General features: G+C 45.0%; 1 long non-coding RNA gene across 1 annotated transcript in view; it reads left to right on the top strand.

Moving 5' to 3' along the window:
• Positions 1-20575, top strand: part of LOC147030849 (uncharacterized) — a 91565-nt gene extending 70990 nt beyond the window's left edge. Inside the window, exon 4 of the long non-coding RNA XR_015055814.1 lies at positions 20456-20575. This is a non-coding gene — a long non-coding RNA (uncharacterized LOC147030849). The remainder of the gene's footprint in view (positions 1-20455) is intronic.
• Positions 20576-21820: the final 1245 nt, after the last annotated feature.

The raw sequence follows: 21820 nt of genomic DNA, 5'->3' as shown, positions 1-21820 counted from the left end.
GTGGACAAAAGGGGATCCACACCCATTCCCAAGGTGGGGTTCTCTAAGATCAGAAATCGTAGATAATCTATCAAGCCGGCTAGAACATCGAATGAATGATAAAATAAAACCCTGAGCCAGACATGCGAGCGTATGATATGTGGGAAGAAGAAGCCTTACAGGTAAATGAGGTGGCTAGAAAATTAGTGGAACAAAAAGTCGAGAAAATTGGAGCACAAACTAAGGGGATGCAAGTAAAGGAAATCTTCCCGCCCCTGTAACTGCAGTGCAGAGGTGGGAAGACCAGGGAAACAATGCAGGTGTTCCACCTGCGTGTGTGAATAGCACACCAAGTCTGTATCCGGACCTGGGAGCCATGGGACTGCTGGCCACAGCCTCTGCCTACCCGGTCCAAGAAATAATTCCAGCGGGCCCAGGAGGGCCAGCTCAATCGGTGTACAGACCGTTTAGAGAGAGTGAATTGAGATCGATGAAGGAGCGAGTACTAGAACTGAGAGGGAATGTGGGAGCAACAAAGGAATTGATAATGCAGTGGGTTGAGGCACACCGTTGCTCGCATAGAGACATTGGAGTATTGTGCCATGCAGTGCTGTCCCCATTTGTGTGGAAAAGGGCTAAACAGGATGGTAATTGGCCAGAGGAGGAGCCACAGGGAGCAGCGGCATGGACTGCCGCACAGAGGCAGACTGCACGTCAGCTCCTCTATGATGCAATTGAGAGCGCAATGCGGCCGGCAACGTTAGATTGGGATAAGATCTATGAAACAAAGCAACGCCAGAGGAGCGCGCGACTGAATTCATGCATAGATTAGTGCAGGCATTCTTGCAATATGGGGGTTTCCAAGTTGAACAGAAATACCACAACGGCGTTGACGAACTTCCTAATGGAAGGACTCAGACCTCAGATTAAGAAGCAGTTAAAGTATGTAATGCTCGGCTGGCAGGCAAGACCAGCAACTGAGATTTGTACAGCTGCCGACCAATGTTCATCCCGGTCAGAAGAAAAGGAGAGCGCGAACACAAAAATTAAAGAGGAGGTGTTCCAAATGGTATTATTAGACAAAGTGGCAGAGCAAAGGAAGAATAAAGATTGGAGAAAGTGGGAGCTAGAGGAAGATGACACAGACTCAGAAGACGAAGAAACGGCTAGACAGTGGGATCGCCGAATGAGAATCCAACAAAGGCCCCCGCCGGCGGCACCGAGAAGAGAAACCCAAGAAACAGGTAGGGAAAGGTCAAGGTTGGACACGATCGCCTCTACAAACACGCTCAAAAAACTGCAGCAGGCCAAAACCGAGCACAACCAACAGCGCCACCGCAGGAAATGCTTCCAGTGCGGGAAGGAAGGGCATTGGCGAAGGAATTGCCCTCAAGGACAGCCGGGGTTTCAAGACGGTGGATCAAGACGGCTGCAGGGTCGTAAGTCATATTGACACACCGCTGGTGGACCCGTGTTGCAGGGAGCTATGCTGACACTAACACCAACAGAGGAGCCGACCTTCACTCTGGATGTTTCGGGTAAGAAGCTTCCTTTCCTAGTCGACACGGGAGCCACCCATTCCACTATCGCAGCGAAGGAACTGCCAGGAGTTGAAAAATCAAACACCGAAGTACAAATAGTAGGATTAGGGGGTAAGGTACAGACTTTAAAAGCAACAACACAATTACCAGTACGGTGCGGACCTTTGCAAGAGAAACATGCTTTCCTTCTCACAACCACTACGCCAGTTAATCTGCTAGGTAGAGATTTGTTGTGTAAACTAGGATGCACGATAGCATGTACAAAGGGAGGGGTTTATGTTGATATTCCCAGGGACAAGACACATTTGGCAATGATGATCCTGATGACACCGCATCCGATTGTTTATTGGTGGAGACTGCCGGAGGAACCAATTAGAAATGCTTGGTCATGCCTAAACCTTATCTCAGACGAAAATAAGGAAATGCAAACGTGGTTAGACAATGCACAAGTGACAATGCACACATACTATAACCCTCCACATTGTACAATCTATTATGATGCGGGAGGGGATGACATTGAATTTGCGGAGAAAATTGCTCCGCACTTGGAAACACGTAATGATTTATTGCTTTGCCGCCTAATGGTTGGTAAGGAAGGTGTCGCAATGGAGGTTAAGCTCACAGACGAGCAAAGGCAGTTGACAAAGTATCCGCCGGGAGTAACCTCACATACAACAATGACTACAGCAAAGGGATATCACCCAAAGGATTTGGGATTTATGGTTTACCGCCTACAGGAGGCAGCAGTGAGCTGCACAGAAACAATAGTGCACTGGGAAGTGCATAAGTTGAAGAATAACGAAGGATGGATCTGTGACCTTATGGAAAAAGAAATACACGGACTGGTGGAAGAGGTTAATTTACCACCAAAGCGGGAAAAGGCATTGGAAATGATGAACACGATAGAAAAGGTGGAAAATCTGATGGAAGAGGTCCCACCACAATTGTGGACAAAACATGATAATGATGTGGGTCGAATCATTGGGGCAACGCCTCTAGTGGTTAAACTCAAACCAGGAATGCCTTTGCCAAATGTGCGCCAATACCCTCTCCGTAAAGAGGCAGAGGCTGGCATTGCACCCGTAATCAAATCCTTGAAGGAACAGGGTATAATTGTGGAAACTACAAGTCCGTGTAACACACCTATATTGCCAGTGAAAAAACCACAGAAAGATAAATGGAGATTTGTCCAAGATTTGCGAGAAGTGAATGAGATAATCCAAGGTGTTCACCCCGTGGTACCTAGTGCAGAGGGACTGATAACATCTATTCCCGCTAACTCCACTCATTTCTCAGTCATCGATCTATGCTCTGCGTTTTTTAGTGTACCCATCGATAAGGAATCGCAGTTTTTATTTGCCTTTACGTACAAAGGCCGTCAGTACACATGGACTGTATTGCCCCAGGGGTTCGCAGACAGTCCAACTTTATTCTCGCGGGCTCTACACAAAGATCTAGAAGATATTTGTTTTCAAAAGTAATTCAGTCCTGCTACAGTATGTGGATGACCTGCTAATTTGCTCCCCAAATAAAGCAGCGTGTACAAACGATACGCTGCAGCTGCTACGAGGCGTTAGCAACAAAAGGCCACAAGGTAAACAAAGACAAACTGCAAATGGTCCAAGAAAGGGTCAAGTATCTGGGACACTACATCTCCCACGGAAAGAGGGAGTTGGACAAAGGGAGGATAACCTCGATCACGGAGGTCCCCCGCCCTCGCACGAAGAAGGAGATGATGCGATTCCTAGGTATGGCAACTTACTGTAGACAATGGGTTGTTGATTATGCAATCCTAACCAAGGAACTGTATGTTGTGGTCGGGAGAAACCAGCCACATAAAATCGTGTGGAATGAGCAGATGGGGGAATGCTTTACAAAATTAAAAGCAGCACTTTCGGTGGCTCCCGCTCTGGGGCTACCGGATTATGACAAAACGTTCTTCCTTTACTCTCATGAAACAAAGGGATTTGCACAGGCTGTGCTAACACAATCGCACGGTGACCACCAACGACCAATCGCATACTTCAGTCGAAGGCTGGACCCGGTCGAAACGCGGCCTACCTTTTTGTTTACAAGCAGTGGCTGCAGCCAGTTATGCAGTAAAACGCACGGCGGAAATTGTAATGGGGCACCCGCTGGTTCTAAGGGTTCCCCACTGTGTTGCGGCTTTGCTCACACAAAAACAAACACAGCATTTAACCAATACACGTCTGATGCAGTATGAGACGACTCTCCTACACCAACCGAACCTACAGATTGAAAGATGCAACGTCCTTAATCCAGCCTCTTTGCTGCCAACGGAGGACGACGGCGACCCACACGATTGCACGGAGGCGATCCAGGAAGTATCCACTGTACGCCCGGATCTAAAGGATCAACCACTAGAGCGACCGGACCTCACCTTGTTTGTTGATGGTTCGGCATACCGAGGACTAGATGGCTCGGGGCATGCAGGATACGCTGTGTGTACGATTGACGAATTAATGGAAGCGTCCCGTCTGCCTTCTCATTTCTCCGCCCAGCAGGCGGAATTGTGTGCCCTTATTAGGGCCTGCGAGCTGTCTGCCGATTCCGTGGTGAACATATATACTGACTCTAGCTATGCTTTTGGTGTTGTACATGACAAAGGTGCAATATGGAAACTGAGAGGGTTTCTTACCTCAGCAGGAACACCAATAAAGAATGGCAGTTTGGTGTCCGAGCTGTTGACAAGCATTACACTGCCAGCGGAAATTGCAGTCATTAAATGCCGTGCACACCAGAAACTGACAACTGACATTGACAAAGGTAATAATAAAGCAGACAAAGCTGCAAAAGAGGCGGCTAGTCTGCCTTTGCCTTCGATAATGCAGGCACGATTGGCGAAAGAGCAAATCAAGCTGCACCAATACAGCTTGTCAGACATTATTGCAATTCAAGCTGCTGCAACACAGAAGGACCATGATAAGTGGCAAGCAGCGGGAGGAGTAGCGGATGACAATGGACTTTGGTCAAACAAGGGAAGGTAATAGCACCTGTTGAAATCCTTCCATGGCTTGCACGCATGGCCCATTTGAATGGACATGTGTGCAAGAGAGGACTGTGAGACAAGTACAAGAATCATGGTATGCCCCAGGAATTGGGAAAATAGCAGAAGGGGTCTGTAAAACTTGCCAGATATGTCAACAACACAACCAACACAAAATTGATAAGATAGGGCAGCCGGGAGCCCACCCATCCCCCATGGGGTCCTTTTGTGCACCTACAAATAGACTTTATAAATATGCCACCATCATGCGGATATGGAAATGTCTTGGTAGTGGTAGACATGTTCACCAAATGGGTAGAGGCATACCCATGTACAAAGGCAGATGCTGCCACCGTTGTGAAGCACTTGTTAAAAAGCTTCTTCTGCCGATTCGGCATCCCTCACAAAATATCACATGATCAAGGGGGGCACTTTACGGGGGAACTAACACAGGCAGCGTGTAAAGCACTGGGAATAAGACAGGCATTTCACTGTGTTTATCATCCAGAGTCAGCAGGCGCCGTGGAAAGGCAGAACGGTATCCTAAAGAACAAGCTGGCGAAACTAACAACGGAAACAGGGTTGAAGTGGCCAGATGCATTACCCTTGGCACTAATGAGCATGCGATCCACAGTGAACCGGAAGACAGGGTTATCCCCTCATGAAATACTAATGGGAAGGCCGATGCGACTTCCCGTAACTGCCCCCACCGACATAAATAAATTGAGTATTGCAATGATGGATGAAAACATGCTGACATTCTGTAAACAGCTCTCCAGGATCGCGAGGACGATACACACGAGAGTGAAGGAGGCCTTACCCGAGCCGGTGGAAAGGCCGTATCACACCTTCCAGCCAGGAGACTACGTACTGATAAAGCACTTTACAAGGAAAACGGCCTTGGAACCACGGTGGAAGGGACCGTTTCAGGTATTGCTGACCACCCCAACCGCCGTAAAGTGCGAAGGTAAGCCTGCTTGGATACACTTTTCACACTGCAAACTTGCCATCTCAGCAGAGGAGGAGGCTGTGCAAGAATGAACCCATTACAGCAAATCCTAGTTGCCATAATTGCCTCATGGATGGGAAGCTGGGAAGTGGAAGGGCAAATTGATAACTGGACAATCCAACCCATCCAACAGAGGGGGAAAAGAGCAGTGGGAACCACACTGAACATTTACACGAGTTGGGAGTACATGGGATAAATACATTCTTACTTTTGTCGCACAAATATGCTACATTAAGTAATGAGACTAAGTGCTGGGTGTGTGCTTATCTCCCGCACTCCTCACAAACGGGTTTGCCATTATCTGTGATCCCATTTGAGGAAATAGACTACTGTGGTGCTGCTTGGTACAACAATTTTAATTTGACAAAAAAAAAACAGTAACTCATCATGTGTAGACTTTACAGGTGCGTGGTACCCTCCTTTTAATTTAAAGAAAAGACCTCCGTACTTCAGAATCACATATAAGCGTATGGGGTTTATCTGCCTTACTTGGACAAAGCCCTCATGTGCCAGATTTCAGGCAGGGAACTCCACTTGTAATATATCAATAGAGATAAGTGACTTACCAGCCAACAGGAAGGGAGAGAATGGAACATATCCGAAGGTTGCATCTAATGGCACATATTTTGTGTGTGGGTATAGAGCCTACCCATGGCTGCCAAACAAATGGGGCGGTTCATGTTATCTTGCGTACGTCGTACCGCACATGCGTTTGATCACTGACCCATTCTCTGAGATAGATCGGACACGACGTAAGAGAGCTATATCAGATGGAGCATATGCAGCAATGATAATTTTCCCCCGATATGGGGCCTGGGTTGCGGGTAGGGGAACTTATCAGCATGGCATCAACATTGGAAATAATGGGAAATGATACCGCTGATGGTTTTGAGAAAATTAGCGCGGAGCTGGTCGCATTAAGGACTACTGTAATGCAAAATAGAATAGCTTTAGACATGATCCTAGCTGAAAAGGGGGAACATGTGCTGTAATTGGCAAAGAGTGTTGTACGTACATCCCAGATAATTCAGAAAACATTAATGACCTCGCGGGTCACATAAGGAAAGAGGCGAGCAAATATAAAGACTACAGTGGTGATAACATGGGTAGCTGGGTAAAGGGATTGTATGGGGGTTGGCGAGGAAGTGTTTTGAGATTTTATAACAATCCTGATAATCATCGTGGCAGCCTTTATATTACTGATGGTTTTCAAGGTAATTGCCCAAAAGGCCATTGGAAAGTGTTTTTCAGGATGGACAACAAAGCCCAGTACCCAGCTAGTACAGACGGAGATGGCCCCGGTGAACACCGCTGGACTGCTGCCCTCCTCAAACCTCCCTGCACTTGCACCTACCCCCCCCCACTCCAATACTATGTACCCCACCCATGTCACCCCAACCCATGAACAAGGAAACATATTGTAACCTTGCAGTAGTCGCCGATCCATTACTTTGGCTTCCTCCGAGTGATGAACAATTGCTTCAACTCACATTGGACGAATGTCTTTCGTTGCTTGCACCAATTGAAGGGCTAGGTAGAAATACCATTTGATTTGCCTTGTTGGTAATTGCTGGCAAGTTGTGCCTTCATTATACTCTGGCTTGTAGTTTATCAAATATTATTTTGCTTTGTTCATAAAGAACATTACATTTATATACTTTAACACTGCCTTACTTGTTGTTCATGAAGTCCATTAAGCGGCAATATATATATGTAATCAAATATTTAATGGAACGTATATTCCTGTATAACTTCATTCTTGTTTAGCCATGAGCAATTCTTGTACGAACAGCTTTTGGGAGTGCTTGGTTTCCTTATATTCTATGTTTAAATGTTGCGATATTTCCCGATTTCCCTTGTTGAAGACTTGGGGTGTTAGTGGACCGGTTGGAAAGTGGGTAGGAACCCCTTTTGGGCTAGGGGCGCAGCTGGAACTCCCGATCGTTTTGGTCCATCTGGAGCTAAACCTAAGGATGGCCACCCACTGGAGGTTGCTGTCTGCTGACCTGCCGCCTGCGGATGCTCCTTTTCTTCATTTGTAGTTTCTTTTGCAAATGTTTCAAAGAAACAAGAGGAGGGAAATGTCGGGATTGTATGTACTCTAACAGCAACCAAACACGTCTACTAGTGTTTGGTTAAAACTCTTTAGTTTCAATTGGAAAGAGGGAAAGGATAAATCTTCCCATTAGTTTATCTGTGCACTGTCAAGAAACTTGTTTTGACATTGTTACAACACAGCTGGCCTTGTTGACCGTTCGAATGACCTTGCTAATCGGGCAGCTGAGCTACCTGGAATCTGTTGGACTACTGCCCAGAACTGTTAAGGCCTAAAAACATGTAGGAGGCTACCTTTTAAAATTCCTTAAGGAATCAAGGGTGTTGTTTCTGCACTCTCTGCGCTCTCTTATCAGCAGTACTGACAGAAGAATGCAATAGATTAATGAATGGTAATAAATCCTCTTTGACACACAGTCATTCAAAGGTCGCAGTAAATTGAATATAAGGCAGTACCGAAAGACCGCTCACCAGAGGATTAGGCTGGGTGGACTATTGTGTTCAAAGCCTGTTGTCTCCATATGCATATGTCTGATGTGAAATAAACCTTCTCTCCCAAGATCGGTGATGAACAAAGCTTGACCTTAATCGCTGTGGACCTCACCTGGATCTCAACATATATATGTCGGATGGTTAATAATTAATATGGTTGTTTGATATTTTCAAAAACCACAGCAGTCATATAGGATGAAAGAATAGTTTTTCCAAGGAAAAATGTGCAAAATGCCCTCTCCATAATGGACATAATTGTGCCAACTTGAGGAACCCCTAAATATCATGGAATTTTGTTCATTTTTGTTCTGATGGGGTATTGGAACAAAGGCAAAATCAGGGAGCAGCAAAAATCAAACTTTCATTTTTTTGGAACACCCTAATATATATGTATATATATATATATATATATATATATATATATATATATATATATATATATATATATATGTGTGTGTGTGTGTGTGTGTGTGTGTGTGTGTGTGTGTGTGTGTGTGTGTACTGTATATATGTATATTTTATACATATATATATATATATATATATATATATATATATATATATATATATATATATATATCTATATGTATAGAGTTGAAAGTGTGTCTGTCTATGTGTATGTCTGTGTGTGTGTTTGTCTGTGACCTATGCACGCGAAAAGTACTGGACTGTTCCTCACCAAACTTCACATGCTGACAGAACATGTACCCGGGAGTGTCCCGATGTAAAAGAATTGTGCTTCCGACTTCCGGTTTCCGAATTATGACGTCATCACCTGATTTCGTAACGTTAATTTTTCAAGTTCAGCCGATTGACATGGGGCCAACGCCATTTGCAATAGAATGAAAAAATAATGCTACAGTCAATTGAAGACAATGACTTCTGACTTCCCAGTTTCCAAATTTTGACGTCATCACCTGATTGCGTAACGTTAATTTTTCAAGTTCAGCCGATTGACATGGGACCAACGGAATTTGTAGAGAATGAGAATTAATTAAGTCGCAAATGATGACATGAAACCAGCCTCACATTGTTGAGGCATTATGGTTTATTATCTGATGCGGCAATAGATCTTAATATTTTTGAACTCGAGTCTTCTGCATATAAAACATGGCGGGGAAAATATAATATTATCGTGGTGATGAAAAAAAAAATAATGGTGGCAGCCTCTACAATTTTACAATTAACTGTGACATATACTCCTTCAGACCCGCCGTCATCCACGGAATTCCTGTGCGGAGTATGGGTATCCCTGCTAATATATATATATATATATACATATACTTTCTTGTACATTTATATTATATATCCATCCATCCATTGGGACCATACTCCATGCAGAGCGTTGGTGCTGCCTAAGCAGTCTCCTTGGCTATTGGACACAATCCTGGACGGGTCGCCACTCCGACGCAGTATACCAGCATGCTGGCACTCATTTTGCCGACCTCAGAAGGATGACAGGAAGAGTCAACCCCACCTGGTATGAATTCAACAGTGGAGTGGAGTTTGAACTCAGGATCAGAGGATTCCAAGCCACCACCCTAACCATTGAGCCAACACCAGGTATATTATATATATATATATATATATATATATATATATATATATATATATATATATATATATATATATATATATATATATATATATATATATATGTACGTTAAAATATAAGAACCACAAAACAAAGTTTAATTCACAATCTTGCGGGATTCCGTCATGTCCTAGTATGCGATGGAGGGACAGACAGACTGACAAGCATATAATTAAATCGAAGATTATTGGGGTACCATTTGCCTTTCCTGTTGTTTCTGTTCAGATTATTTTTTATTATTCTTTGTCCCATTTTGGGTCTTTTTTTGCTCGACAACTTCCTTAAACATGTGTTTTCTTAGCCACGACTTGGCTGATTGACAAAAAAAAATCTGAAATATGGCTCTTTGTGAAGACCTCTTCAAGGGGTATAAGTGATGTTAACCGTGACATCGGTGAAGTGGTATCCCGGTGAAAATTCGACATGTAGAACGCTACATCCCATCAGTCTGAAAATTTCTGATGTTCATCTAGGGAAAGTTGTAAGCACAAAAAAAAATTATGACTTCATCCATCATGTGGTTTGGCATCCATATTGGTCTTTTCAAAAAAAAAAGTAAAAATTCTTCCTTTGCAGAACCGCTTTCGAGATCGAAGTTAATCTGCACACAAATGATCAGCGACACATGATGAATATATTTTGTAAACTATGATGTCATCGGTCACATGGTCTGGAAGCCATCTTGGATTTACCCAAAACCTTCAAAAATCTTCTCCAGAACAGCTGGACAGATTGAGGGGAAACTTCACAGACATGTTCTGCTTGAGTTGGGGGATATCAGGGTGATAAAGAATAATTGATCAATCACGTGGTTCGGCGGCCATATTGGATTGAAGAAAAATATGAAATAATGTTTTCTCTGGAACCGCTTATCTGATTATACCTGAAAAGTCCAGTATTTGATTGGTTATTCAGTTTCAGAGAATTAATTATTTTATCATACCCAATAAATCATATCTTATACACTGCATAGAGCTGTTGGTGTATGTGTGTGAATGGGTCATAAGTGCTGCCCATTCTGTGGCGACACCTTCCCTCGTCTCAGCAAACATCACAAGCACCGCCTTTTAGCGAGGCCACAGCTTTCCCTCCAGCCGTCCAGAAAAAAATCACGACCATATCTTTTGCTTCACATCGCTCAATATGTTTATACAGGCCTCGTACTGTACATTTGAAGACTCAACAACCCGTGATTCTTTTATAAAATGAAGCTGCCGTTTTGACGAAAGAAATGTACAATTTGATTACACTTTAAACAAGGTAATGCCTGTTTTGTTTTGAACAATTGCGGCACCGGTATAATTATACACCGCCCAATGAAGGTATATTAATTTTCATATTATGCAGAGGAAAGAAAATTGTGGTCTTTCATTAAAATACTCTTCGTTTTCACCCGACTTTTAAAAGCTTTCAAACAAACAAATGGATATGTAATGCGCATGTTGTGTGAAGTGAATAAATATTAACATCGGCTTTGTCGTGAAATACTGAACAGGCTTCCGTAAATAATTTATAACTAGTGTGTGCCCGTACGTACAAAAAAAAAAAAAAATTGTCAATTGTGACGTCATTGCGCCGTGTCCTGTCATTGGTTTGGTAAATAAATGGCCATAACTTGGGAAGCACTTGTCCGATTAATATCAAACCTTGAAAAGGCACATCGTCAGGTCCCCAGCAATATACCTGGCAAGTTTCAATTAGATCGGACCAGCGGTTGTCGAGAAACAGCGGTCGCAGACGTACAGACAGACGGACTCACAGACACACAGAGATTGCTGGAATTATAGATAGATTAGTCTATTCCTGATGACAACGTGTCTTGTATCCATAATTATGGGTACCGGTTTTGAGGAAAAAAAAACGAACATTTTGATGATACCTCAAACAAGGCAATGTATGTTTTGTTTTCAACGATCGCAGCAGCAGTCGAAAATACACCGCCCAATGAAGGTACGTACTTGCTTGAGTGCTTCAGCCACTTGGCGAGCTCTCTACCTGAAACGTGAAACAACACAAGCAATTACACTTGGAAACTTACTGAGGAAGGGGAAGGGGAGGGAGGAGGCATGTGATATTAATTGATAGGTCACATGACTTGGTGGCTATATTGGATTGAAGGGGAAAAAAAACGTTTTCTCTGGGTAAAGTGGGAAGACGTTGCCGGTCAGGTGTCCAAAGGAAGCAGGGTTGTATCAGAGCGGGGGGGGGGGGGGGGGTTGTATGGTACCCAGCCATAAGTGCTGGCAGTTATAAAATATAACGCCTCCAGTTATTATTATTGTTATTATTATTCAAAGGTGTAGCAGGCATAGGCCAGTTTCTATCCCATTGGACTGTTCAGTTTATATTGTTGATGAACGATGCCATGATATCAGGTGCATCTCAAAGTCAGAGCGGTGAATTTTTAATGCAAGCACAAAACCATCACAAAATATCATCTCCCATTTCTTGACACCATCATGAGTCTTCAGATGAGGAATTCTGAAAGCCCAGTTACCACGCCAGACAGATTATCTGTTATATCACAGGGACTGCCAAGATGTCTTTTTGCTTCGCGCACCTGCCACAGGCTCTTTGTTTGATGATCTCTATACTCTCAGATTATTATTTTGATTAAGACAATTGCCTGCTTATCTACTTGATTGCTACAACTGCCATCCAAAATTCCTATCTAGCACCGTATGATGCTTTGGAACCCAAGGATGTCATCACCATGTCTCTCCAGGACTTTAAAAGGCACAGGCCCTGATTCCTGCCCACCTGAGACAATATGGTGGCCAATGGTTATCTTTGCATCCTTCCACAGCTCTTGATCCATCTGCCTCTTTCTATCCTATGCCACCTTGCGGTAATTGATCAATTACTGTTTTCACTTTCGCCCGTTTGGCATTCCCATCTGAGTATTGAACTCACTGTGCTTGGATCCCAGGTTCAATTCCCGTGTATTATTTTGATTTGTTAAATTGCCTCCTAATTCCACAACGACACGAATAATGATGTCCTTGTCCTGTATGTAATAGATGTTCAACCTTCTGCATGAGTTTCTATAAATGAAGGAGTAAAACAAGTTTTTTTTTCTTTTCTCACTTGTCTGCCCCATCCTATCTCTCTCCATCTCCTCTTACACACATACACACACGGAGATTATGTTTTCACCCGTTTGTCTGTCTGTTTGTCATCCTGCTCAGTCAGAAAATCTCAAAAAGTTATGGACGGTTTCAGACGAAATTTGGTGGCAGATTGGGTGTGCAACAAGGATGAACTGATTCAATTTTGGTGAAGATCTGGATTTGGATGTGGATACAATCTTTTTTTTCTTTTCTTTTTAAGTGATTCTTCACAATTCAGATATGGGGCCAAAAACGATATACTGCACTGTCTGTATAGCACGATATTTCAAAATGTTGTGGACGAGTTACGACAAAACTTGGTGGATGAGTTGGGTAGGTGACAAGAACAATTTGGGTTCAGGTCCGAATCCAGCCTTTCAGTTGGGATACAAAACGTAAACTGTTCAGCCTGGAAGAAGTTTGCACTTTACCAAGCGCCGTTCTAGTTAATGATGATAACACCGTCTTCGAACCATCTCGTTACTTCCTTGAGACAGTATTATTTAATTTAAAATAGCAGGACAAGTTGCTGTCCTCAAGTTTTGTGGAATGCCTTGTCCCAACATATAAGGTGAGCAAGCTATCGCATAATATCTGTGATAATTGGTTCTTGCTAAAGGACATCTTGTGATGACGTCATAATGGTGTGATGTTGATTCCACGTCCTCCGTCGATCGTGTGCAGCCTGTGGCTGCTGGCTGCATCATTTTTTGGGGGCACAGCTGTGCTGCTGGAGGAAGGATGATGGGCTGAGTCAACCCCACCTCATGTTAATTCAACGGCAGACAGGGGCTCAAACGCAAAACTCTAAGATCGCAAGGCAGCCACCTTAACGGTTAAGCCAACAGCAAGCTTTCCACATCATCTGACCTGTAATAATCCTAAATGCTCAAAACTCAGTTTGTTGTGTATAAAGCCTTCTTCTTTCTTCTTCTTCTTTCGGATGCTCCCGTTAGGGGTCGCCACAGCGGATCATCCGTATGATCCGCATAGTGATTTGGCACATGTTTTACGCCGGATGCCCTTCCTGACGCAACCCTGGTCGCCTCTTACGACACAGGGATATGGTACACCTATTTTAACCGGGGTATACACCGGCCCAGTACACTGGTACTCATTTCGCCGACCTCGGAAGGATGACAGGCTGAGTCAACCCCCTGGTGTATTAATTCAGTGGCCCAACGGGGCTTGAACTCAGGACCTTTTGGATCCCAAGCTGCTGCCCTAACCACTGCGCCAACACCAGGCTATTTGTTGTGTATAAAGCCCTGATCTGAAAAAGGAAATTGATTGATGTTCACCATTCTGTGCCAGTTACTTGTCCACAGGATGGTGTTGAGGTGGTGCACTTATCTTTAAGATGTCTCGTGTGGGTTTGATTCCAGAGCTGGCAAAAACTGTCCGATTGGTGCTATACGCAGGCAGGGTCAGGTCAGGTATGGGAGCATGTGCCGGAGCAACGCGTTGCTCCATCCAACTTTCCCCCAGTACGCGAGGGGCGTCCGTCTGGCCATCCCCCAGAGAGATGCCTGGCCCATCCCCATCTCCTTGAGATGCTGATCAACCTGCTGAAACCACAAGGTACTGGTCATCCATTGGCCTCCTCCACTCACGAGGCTCCCTCACTGAGAGAATCTGGTGAGCAGGATCAGCGTCAGGAAAATGAGCAACATGTCCATACAGCCACAGCTGACGCTCACGGACTATGCAGGTAACAAATCTCATTTGAGTCTCTCTCAGCAACCGCTCGTTGGATACAAAGTCTGACCAGCGATAGCCAAGGATTCTCAGAAGAGACATCGTACCAAAGCAATTAAGTCTCCGTCTTCAGATCCTTGGTCAGAGTCCAAATCTCACATCCATAGAGCAAGACTGGAAGCACCAAGGACCTGAAGACTCGGACTTTCGTCCTCCTGCTCAGGTACTCACAGTGACACACTCCATCACCAGTGATTCCATGATTCCCCAGGGCCGACCAGACGTCTATTGACCTCTGGCTCACAGCCAGCAGAGACATGAATATCACTGCCAAGGAAAGTGAATTTCTCCATGTCCTCAATACAAATAGGTACAGACAAGATAGCAGCATCCAAGATGTCATTGAAAGCCTGGATCTCAGTTCTGACCCAGGAAACCCATAATCCCAGCGGCTCTGACTCCTCATTCAGCAACCCAAGGATATCCAGAGTATATACTCCAGGATGCCCCCAAAAGAGTATCCAGAGTCTCCACAAAGATGACTGCATCATCTGCGAAATCAAGCCCAGAGATGTTGACATTACCAAACCATGCACTGCAGCTTGATCTCTCCGACATCCTCCCCAGAATCCAGTCCATACAAGTGCTGAAAAGTGTGGGGGCCAGTACACAGCCCTGACGGACTGCAGTAACAATGGGAGATAAGTCGGAGATGGTATCACCACATCTCACAGCACTCTCAGTACCAGAGTATACGTCAGACATCAGATTGATCAGTTTTGGTGGCACCCCACGAAGACCTAGAATCCTCCAAAGGGCATCCAGATTCACTGAAACAAATGCTTTACAGAGATCAACATAGGCTGCAAGCAGCCCCTGCCAAAACTCTCATCTGCGTTTGGCGAAGACCCGAAGAGCACGGATACAGTCAATGGTTGACCTCTTTGGTATAAAGCCTGAATGCTCTGGAGGATGGTGCGCAAGCATATGGTGGCGAACCCTATCAAAAATTATATGAGCAAAGATCTTGCCCGGCACTGAGAGTAGCGTCACTACTCGGTAGTTGATGCAGTCTTGGCAATCACCCTTCACTTTCCAGAGAGAGACAACAAAGCCCCTCTTCCAGTCAGTGGAATGATGCCTGTGTTCCAAGCGGAGCACAGAACTGCATGCAACGACATAAGTACAGCATTTCCACCAGCCTTGAGAAGTTCAGCATGGATGCCACAGATCTCAGGAGCTTCACCCCACTTCAACCGGTTCACCGCAGCCTGTGTTTCCACAAGCAAAGGTGGACCACAGTTGATTGGAGGGACAGCAACAGGGATTGTAACACCCCTGGCATCCAACTCAACAGCTGGTGGATCAGCCTGGTACAGCCGCTCAAAGTAAGTGGCCCAGCGGGCCTTCACTTCGTACTCCTCTGTCAAGAGCCTACCACTCTCTGCTCTAACTGCAGTGCTCTGAGGGATGGGTTTGGATGAACGCAATGCGTGAATTCCCCTGTAAGCAGGATGTAAGAATCCCTTGACCACAGGTGATGCTCTACCCCCTCACAGATTCCTCGCACATAGGCCTCCTTGTCCACCCTTAGTGCACGTACAGTTTTACGCCTCAGCTCCCTGAACAGCTCAGCTCTGCCATTCAGCCTGGCCCTGCGACTCTGGTCAATGGTATCCAGTGTCCCTTGAGAGACAAAATTCTTCTTTGCCCTTCGGTGAGTTCCAAGACATCCACTGGCAACATCAAGGAAGGTGGTCATGAAGGCGCTCCACAACTCTTCAGGATTCCCAAAGCACCCAAACCTCCCAAATCCCCACTCAGCCTGTAAGCAAACTCTTCAGCTACCCTCTCATCCTTGAGCTTGCCAACATCCAGCCTTGGTTGGGATTGTACCATTCCCCAGATTGAAGCTGAAACTTCAGAGTTGCTACAACAAGCCTGTGGTCTGTGTTGAGGAACTGAGCACTCCGGTGGACCCTGCAGTTCTGGATAATCCTGCACTGACGATCAACGATCACATGGTCAATCTCCTTTTCCGCACCACCAGCGTTGGAATACCAAGTCCAGCAATGAGCCTGTGGGCGCTGAAACCATGAACCAGCCACCTAAAGTCCATGACTTGCAAAGTCAAGGAACTTAGTGCTATTCTGGTTCATAGTTCCTGACCCATGAGGACCAACACACACCTCATAACCGTCCCTATCAGTTCCAGTCGACACATTGAAATCCCCCAAGACGAGAAGAGTATCTCGCTTGGGGCATTGATCAACCACAGACTCGAGCTTGGCATAAAATGCATCCTTCATGGTGAGATCACTCGCCTCAGTTGGAGCATAAACAGAGACCAGGGAAACGACACACAAGGAGTGATGAATGCTTAGTCCAATAATATGCTCCCTAAACAGTGTTACCTCAATTGTCATTGGAGTCAGCTTATTGGATAGAGCGACAGCAACTCCTTGGGTATGGTAACCATCAGAGCAACCAGACCAATAGTAGGTGTAACCACCCAGCATTATCTCGCCGCAATCCGGTCTCCGAACCTCAGAGAGAGCTGCAATACCGATGTCCAAGCACTTGAGCTCAGATGATAACAGAGACAGGTGATCATCCTCTCTTAGGGATAGGACATTCCAGGCACCCACCCGAAGGGACCGCCTCGGGTTAACCCAAGGAGACGGCCGTCTGGTGGACGACTCCTCAGCACCACTCTGCCACTCACCACCGCAATCTGACCCAGGAAATTTACCCCGTGGTTTTCCTCCTATCATCAAAGAGTGTGGGTCCCAAAGGCGTTGCCCCAATCCCGTCATCCGGTGAGCTGCCCTGCGAAGGGCATCAGCATCGGTGGTCCTCCCACGGAGTGGGTTTTCAGGTTTTTTTTTACGTTTTGCGGAATGAAGGGTTTTACGGTGGCCGGAGTGCAAATCCTGCCACTAACCTCCTAATAAGAAGTAACCCAACTGCAGGCGGACATCTGCAGACGCAGTTGGGCACTAGATATGGATGGCCGTTGGCTCACAAGGAGCTCCTCTGCCCTTTGACAGGTTTTGTTTTTAATCCTGCTGGGTGTCCATATCCAAATACCCTCCTCACCAGAAAACCTGGTGGGGGAGACAGTTTAGTTGCCGACAACCCGACCATGGAACAGGTTAGTACAGGTTTACCTGGTACCTGTAAGCAAGTCACAGATCTCATCTGGCTTGACCTGACAATGGCAGGGTGTTGCATCATAAAGTGCACCATTCTTTTGGATCGACCTTAAGCCAGGCATCTTGTTTGCTAGTGTTTGTCAGTGGATGTCTGGCCAGCCTGTTCGCAGAAGTCTTGGTCCAAAAATGTTCCTTGGATGGCCTCGAGATATGCACACTCACCTCTGAGCCATCTTTCCTGGGAATGAATCAATCGGCCCAGCTACAAACTGTCGTCCCAGTGTCTTGCAGTCAGGGTGAGGCAACAATCTGTGTGCCGTCCTTTGGGGGGATGTTAAACTGGGTGTGTCCCATCTGCCAGCATCACATCGCCTCAAAATCAAAAGGTTCTTTCTGACAATTGAACCTTTGTTCGTTAGAACCTTTTGATTTAAAGCATCATCCTAACCAGCACAGTAATGGGAACATCACCACAGTGGACCTTAAAGATTCCATGATGTCCTTCGCAAAGAGTCGGCGAGCTATCGCTGGCACCCTGAACAAACAAGACCAAGCACCTAACTCCTCCCTGCAGGAACCATATTTACAAATCCCTGCCCTAAGTTACAGAGGGTGTTGCGTCAGTGGCACAGCCAATGATGTTACTCACCGCCATGTGCTGCATTCGAAAGGAGAAGATCCCCCATGCAAAAATAGCATTCCTTTCCTGCAGGAATTCTCTGCAGACTACTGTCGTAGGACCTGTTCCCAACTACAGTATATGAGAGTACTACTCTCATCTACTATATTTCTAACTGCATAATTTTTGCTTGGGTTCAAAGAAGTTCTTCGGCCAACCCCACAAAATGGTCAGAATAATTGGGGCCGACAGAGCAATGTAGTAGTTGTAGTCATCATCGTCGTAATTGTTGTCATCAATCAAATTAACTAATAATTTATGGAATGCTGGAGATGAATATTCCACCTACTTAGAATGCACATGTGTGGTGTTGGCTTAACGGTTCGGGTGGTGGGCTTGCGATCATAGGATCCTGAGTTAAAATCTTGCTTGGCTGTTGAATTAATACCAGGTGGGGTTGACTCTGCTTGTCATCCTTCTGAGGTTGGCAAAGTGAGTACCAGCTTGCTGGTATCCTGTGTCGAAGTGGTGACCCATCCAGGATTGTGCCCATTAGCGATGACACTCTAGTCACTGGAAATCAAATGAAGATCCAATCACAAAGAACGAGACAAACAATAATAATCAAAGAAGCATTGGCACAAGTTGGTTTCCATCATTCGCACAAGAGGTTTTGGACAATTCTTAGCTGTTAAAATCATGGCATCCCAATGGGGTTCTGATGATTGGCATACGCTGCATTACTCTTCAATTACTCCTAAATTATACAATTGCCAGTCAATATTGCACTGAGCTGGTGGCTAATTTTGGGTGGGCGGATTTCTCAAAATATTAGCTCATGATGTCCTGCTGGAGATGTTAATTGTAGGCAACCATTTGTGGATATGGCTTTTAGAGTTTGGAACCCTCAGTGGTGTATTTCACTAGGCTGGTATCTTGGCAGAATGCCCCACATGGATTTTACGTCGGGTTGATCACCTTGTCTCATCAAGACGTTTCCCGATCTATAAATGCTGAGGCAGGCTCATCACCCTTCATCATGAGTGAGCCTCCAATGGAACATCCAAACACATCAGGTCAGATATGTTTCATTTGGGATAAGGACATACAGAGAAGATGCAAGTGAAGGTTCTTTCCATTAGCAATGTTGAGTATTGTTCTCTTTGTGGACTGGCACACCTGTATTCTACCTCATGCTTTTGGAAGCCAAGGTGACCAAGGCCCTGAACGTCATTGGCGTCACCCATCAAGGTCCTTTCGAACTTATACCCTCTCTCATCCGGTCTTGCATGCCCTTCCATTTCAGCAATCAATTCTTCCCCAGCTCTGATGGGGAGAGGATGTTCATGTACCACCCCCTTCCATGTGAACCTTCATAAACCCTGGTTATTGCTCACCTGATTCTTTTCACCTTCTCTCTTTCCACCTGTGGAATCGTGTCCATGTCTGTCCAACCCCCATCCACTCACAACCTCAAGGTTGCAGAATAACTACCATCTCATATCATCTACCATTTCTATTCAAATATATTCATGTCCATGAAATATCGCCGTATTTTTTTTATTTTTTTTTTTACAGATTCTGTTTGGACATCGTTAGATTGGTCAAAATTCCAGAAGCCTCCATAATTCTGCTCCTTCACAAGCCCTGATTATACATATACATATATATATACACACACACACACACACACACATATATACATATATACATCGATGTGCCAACACTTCGTGCTTTGCTGCCTTTCCTATAAAAACATGCAGTCCAATTGATTCTTTAATGTTGATTAAGCCTGATATTTCATCTTACAGTTGACTGCCTTATTTTTCATGTTGTAAGAAGCATTTTTTTAAATAATAATAATAATAATAATAATAAGCAAAATGGAGATCTGCGTTTGCACACGCATTGGCAGGTGGCACGAGCTGCCAGCAGCCAGTTATAATCGAGTAGATTAAAAGTGGCCATTAAAATGGCAGCCTGTCTCTCCGGCACCCACATTAAATCCTCAACTTGTTGTTCCTTCGAGTCGTGCAGTTATCACCTTCAGACCCCGGGACTCGCAAACTCCATCACCCATATCGGAGACATATTGGAGACGGAATTTGCGTGCCATTTGGTATTGCTTTAAAAGGTGACTGTAGCTCCAAGATTTTTGGGTACACGATTCCGATTGCTTTTCTGTTATCATTCCAGAAGGTTTTGACTGCCTCAGGAAAGCACTCCATCTTTATGGTGATGGTTCTCATCTGGCATCGCTGTCATCCGGAGGGCTTTCTCAACAAATCTATCCTTCTGCATCATCACAAGGATAAGGTAACATTGCCCCCTCTGGCTGCACTGAACATCCAGAACCTGCCTGCCTGACATCTGCCCATTAAGTGTGTGAAGATATTTGGCATTGATAGATTCCATAATCCTAATCTTTATATCTTTTGTAATGCTTTTTGGAAACAATTGGGGGGCTTGAGGTTTAAAATCAAGGCTTACATTTGAACCCACAGGCATGCCATCAGGCATGATGCTACCACTGCAATAGATCCAGCAATTGCGATGTAGTCCAGCCAGCGATTGATATGTAGTCCAGCCAGTGATCGGTACGTAGTCCAGCCATCGGTGATACGAGATGTGCTGAAAGCAATCACATTATCTTTGGGAAACACGATTTCCCACACTGACTTTCACGTGTGCTGTCAAGTTCAAACGGGTTTTCCTCGAGGGGCTTCATTGCTGATACATTTTGACAATAGATAGATTTCTGTGGGTATATTTTCCATTGTTTATTTGCAGAACTCGTTAGCCTAAGGCTGATGGTAACTTGGATGCCAGTGCACTCATTATAAGGTGATAAACCTCCAATGGAGTTGCCATATCAAAGTGAGGAATGTGTACATACATATACTGTATATGAGAGGTGTTTGCCAACTTCTGAGCCTCACTGCGGGGAGACGTTATTGTTAAGGTACCACATTGCTGACATTTTTTGTAACGTAATCCCCTCGGATGCTGATTCCCTTGTACCATCGGTGGTGCGGTGCTCAAATCAGCTCCCATGCGCACTCTGCAGAAGGATGAATCCTGTTTCCTCCCCAAACGGCTATCATGACATCATAATTGGTCCAAAATGTGGTTCCCTGCCGATTTTCTTCATCTCTGAAAGGATGAAAGTTAAGAGGGCGCCAGATTGGATGAAAATTGTGGATGTGTGGCAGCAGTTCCAAACCACAGTCGAGCGCAATGCGTGAGGCGAGGATCTGACGCATTGTCGTGGTTGAACAGAACTCCGCAGTGCAACACCCCACGCCGTTTTCCTTTGATGGCATCACATAATTTGCATAATAGGCCACCGTGAAACAGTCTCTCTTAATAGTCCATCAACGGGAAAGGTAATCAATTAGCAATATCCCAGCAACGACCTTGTTTGCAGAAACGACAGCTCTTGAACTTCTTTGGTGGTGGATGAAAGGAGTGCTTCTGCTGTTTTGATTGTTGCTTGCACTGGGGTTTAACGTGAAGAACCAAAGTCTCATCACACATATCAAATCCAGAGAGAAAGTGACC

This window comes from Eptatretus burgeri, chromosome 3, assembly GCF_056783735.1.
Source record: "Eptatretus burgeri isolate ZD-2024b chromosome 3, Ebu_testis_v1, whole genome shotgun sequence".
Classification (NCBI taxonomy): Eukaryota; Metazoa; Chordata; class Myxini; order Myxiniformes; family Myxinidae; genus Eptatretus; species Eptatretus burgeri.
Note: the sequence above shows the minus strand (reverse complement) of the source record. Positions and strands in the feature narration are given on the sequence as shown.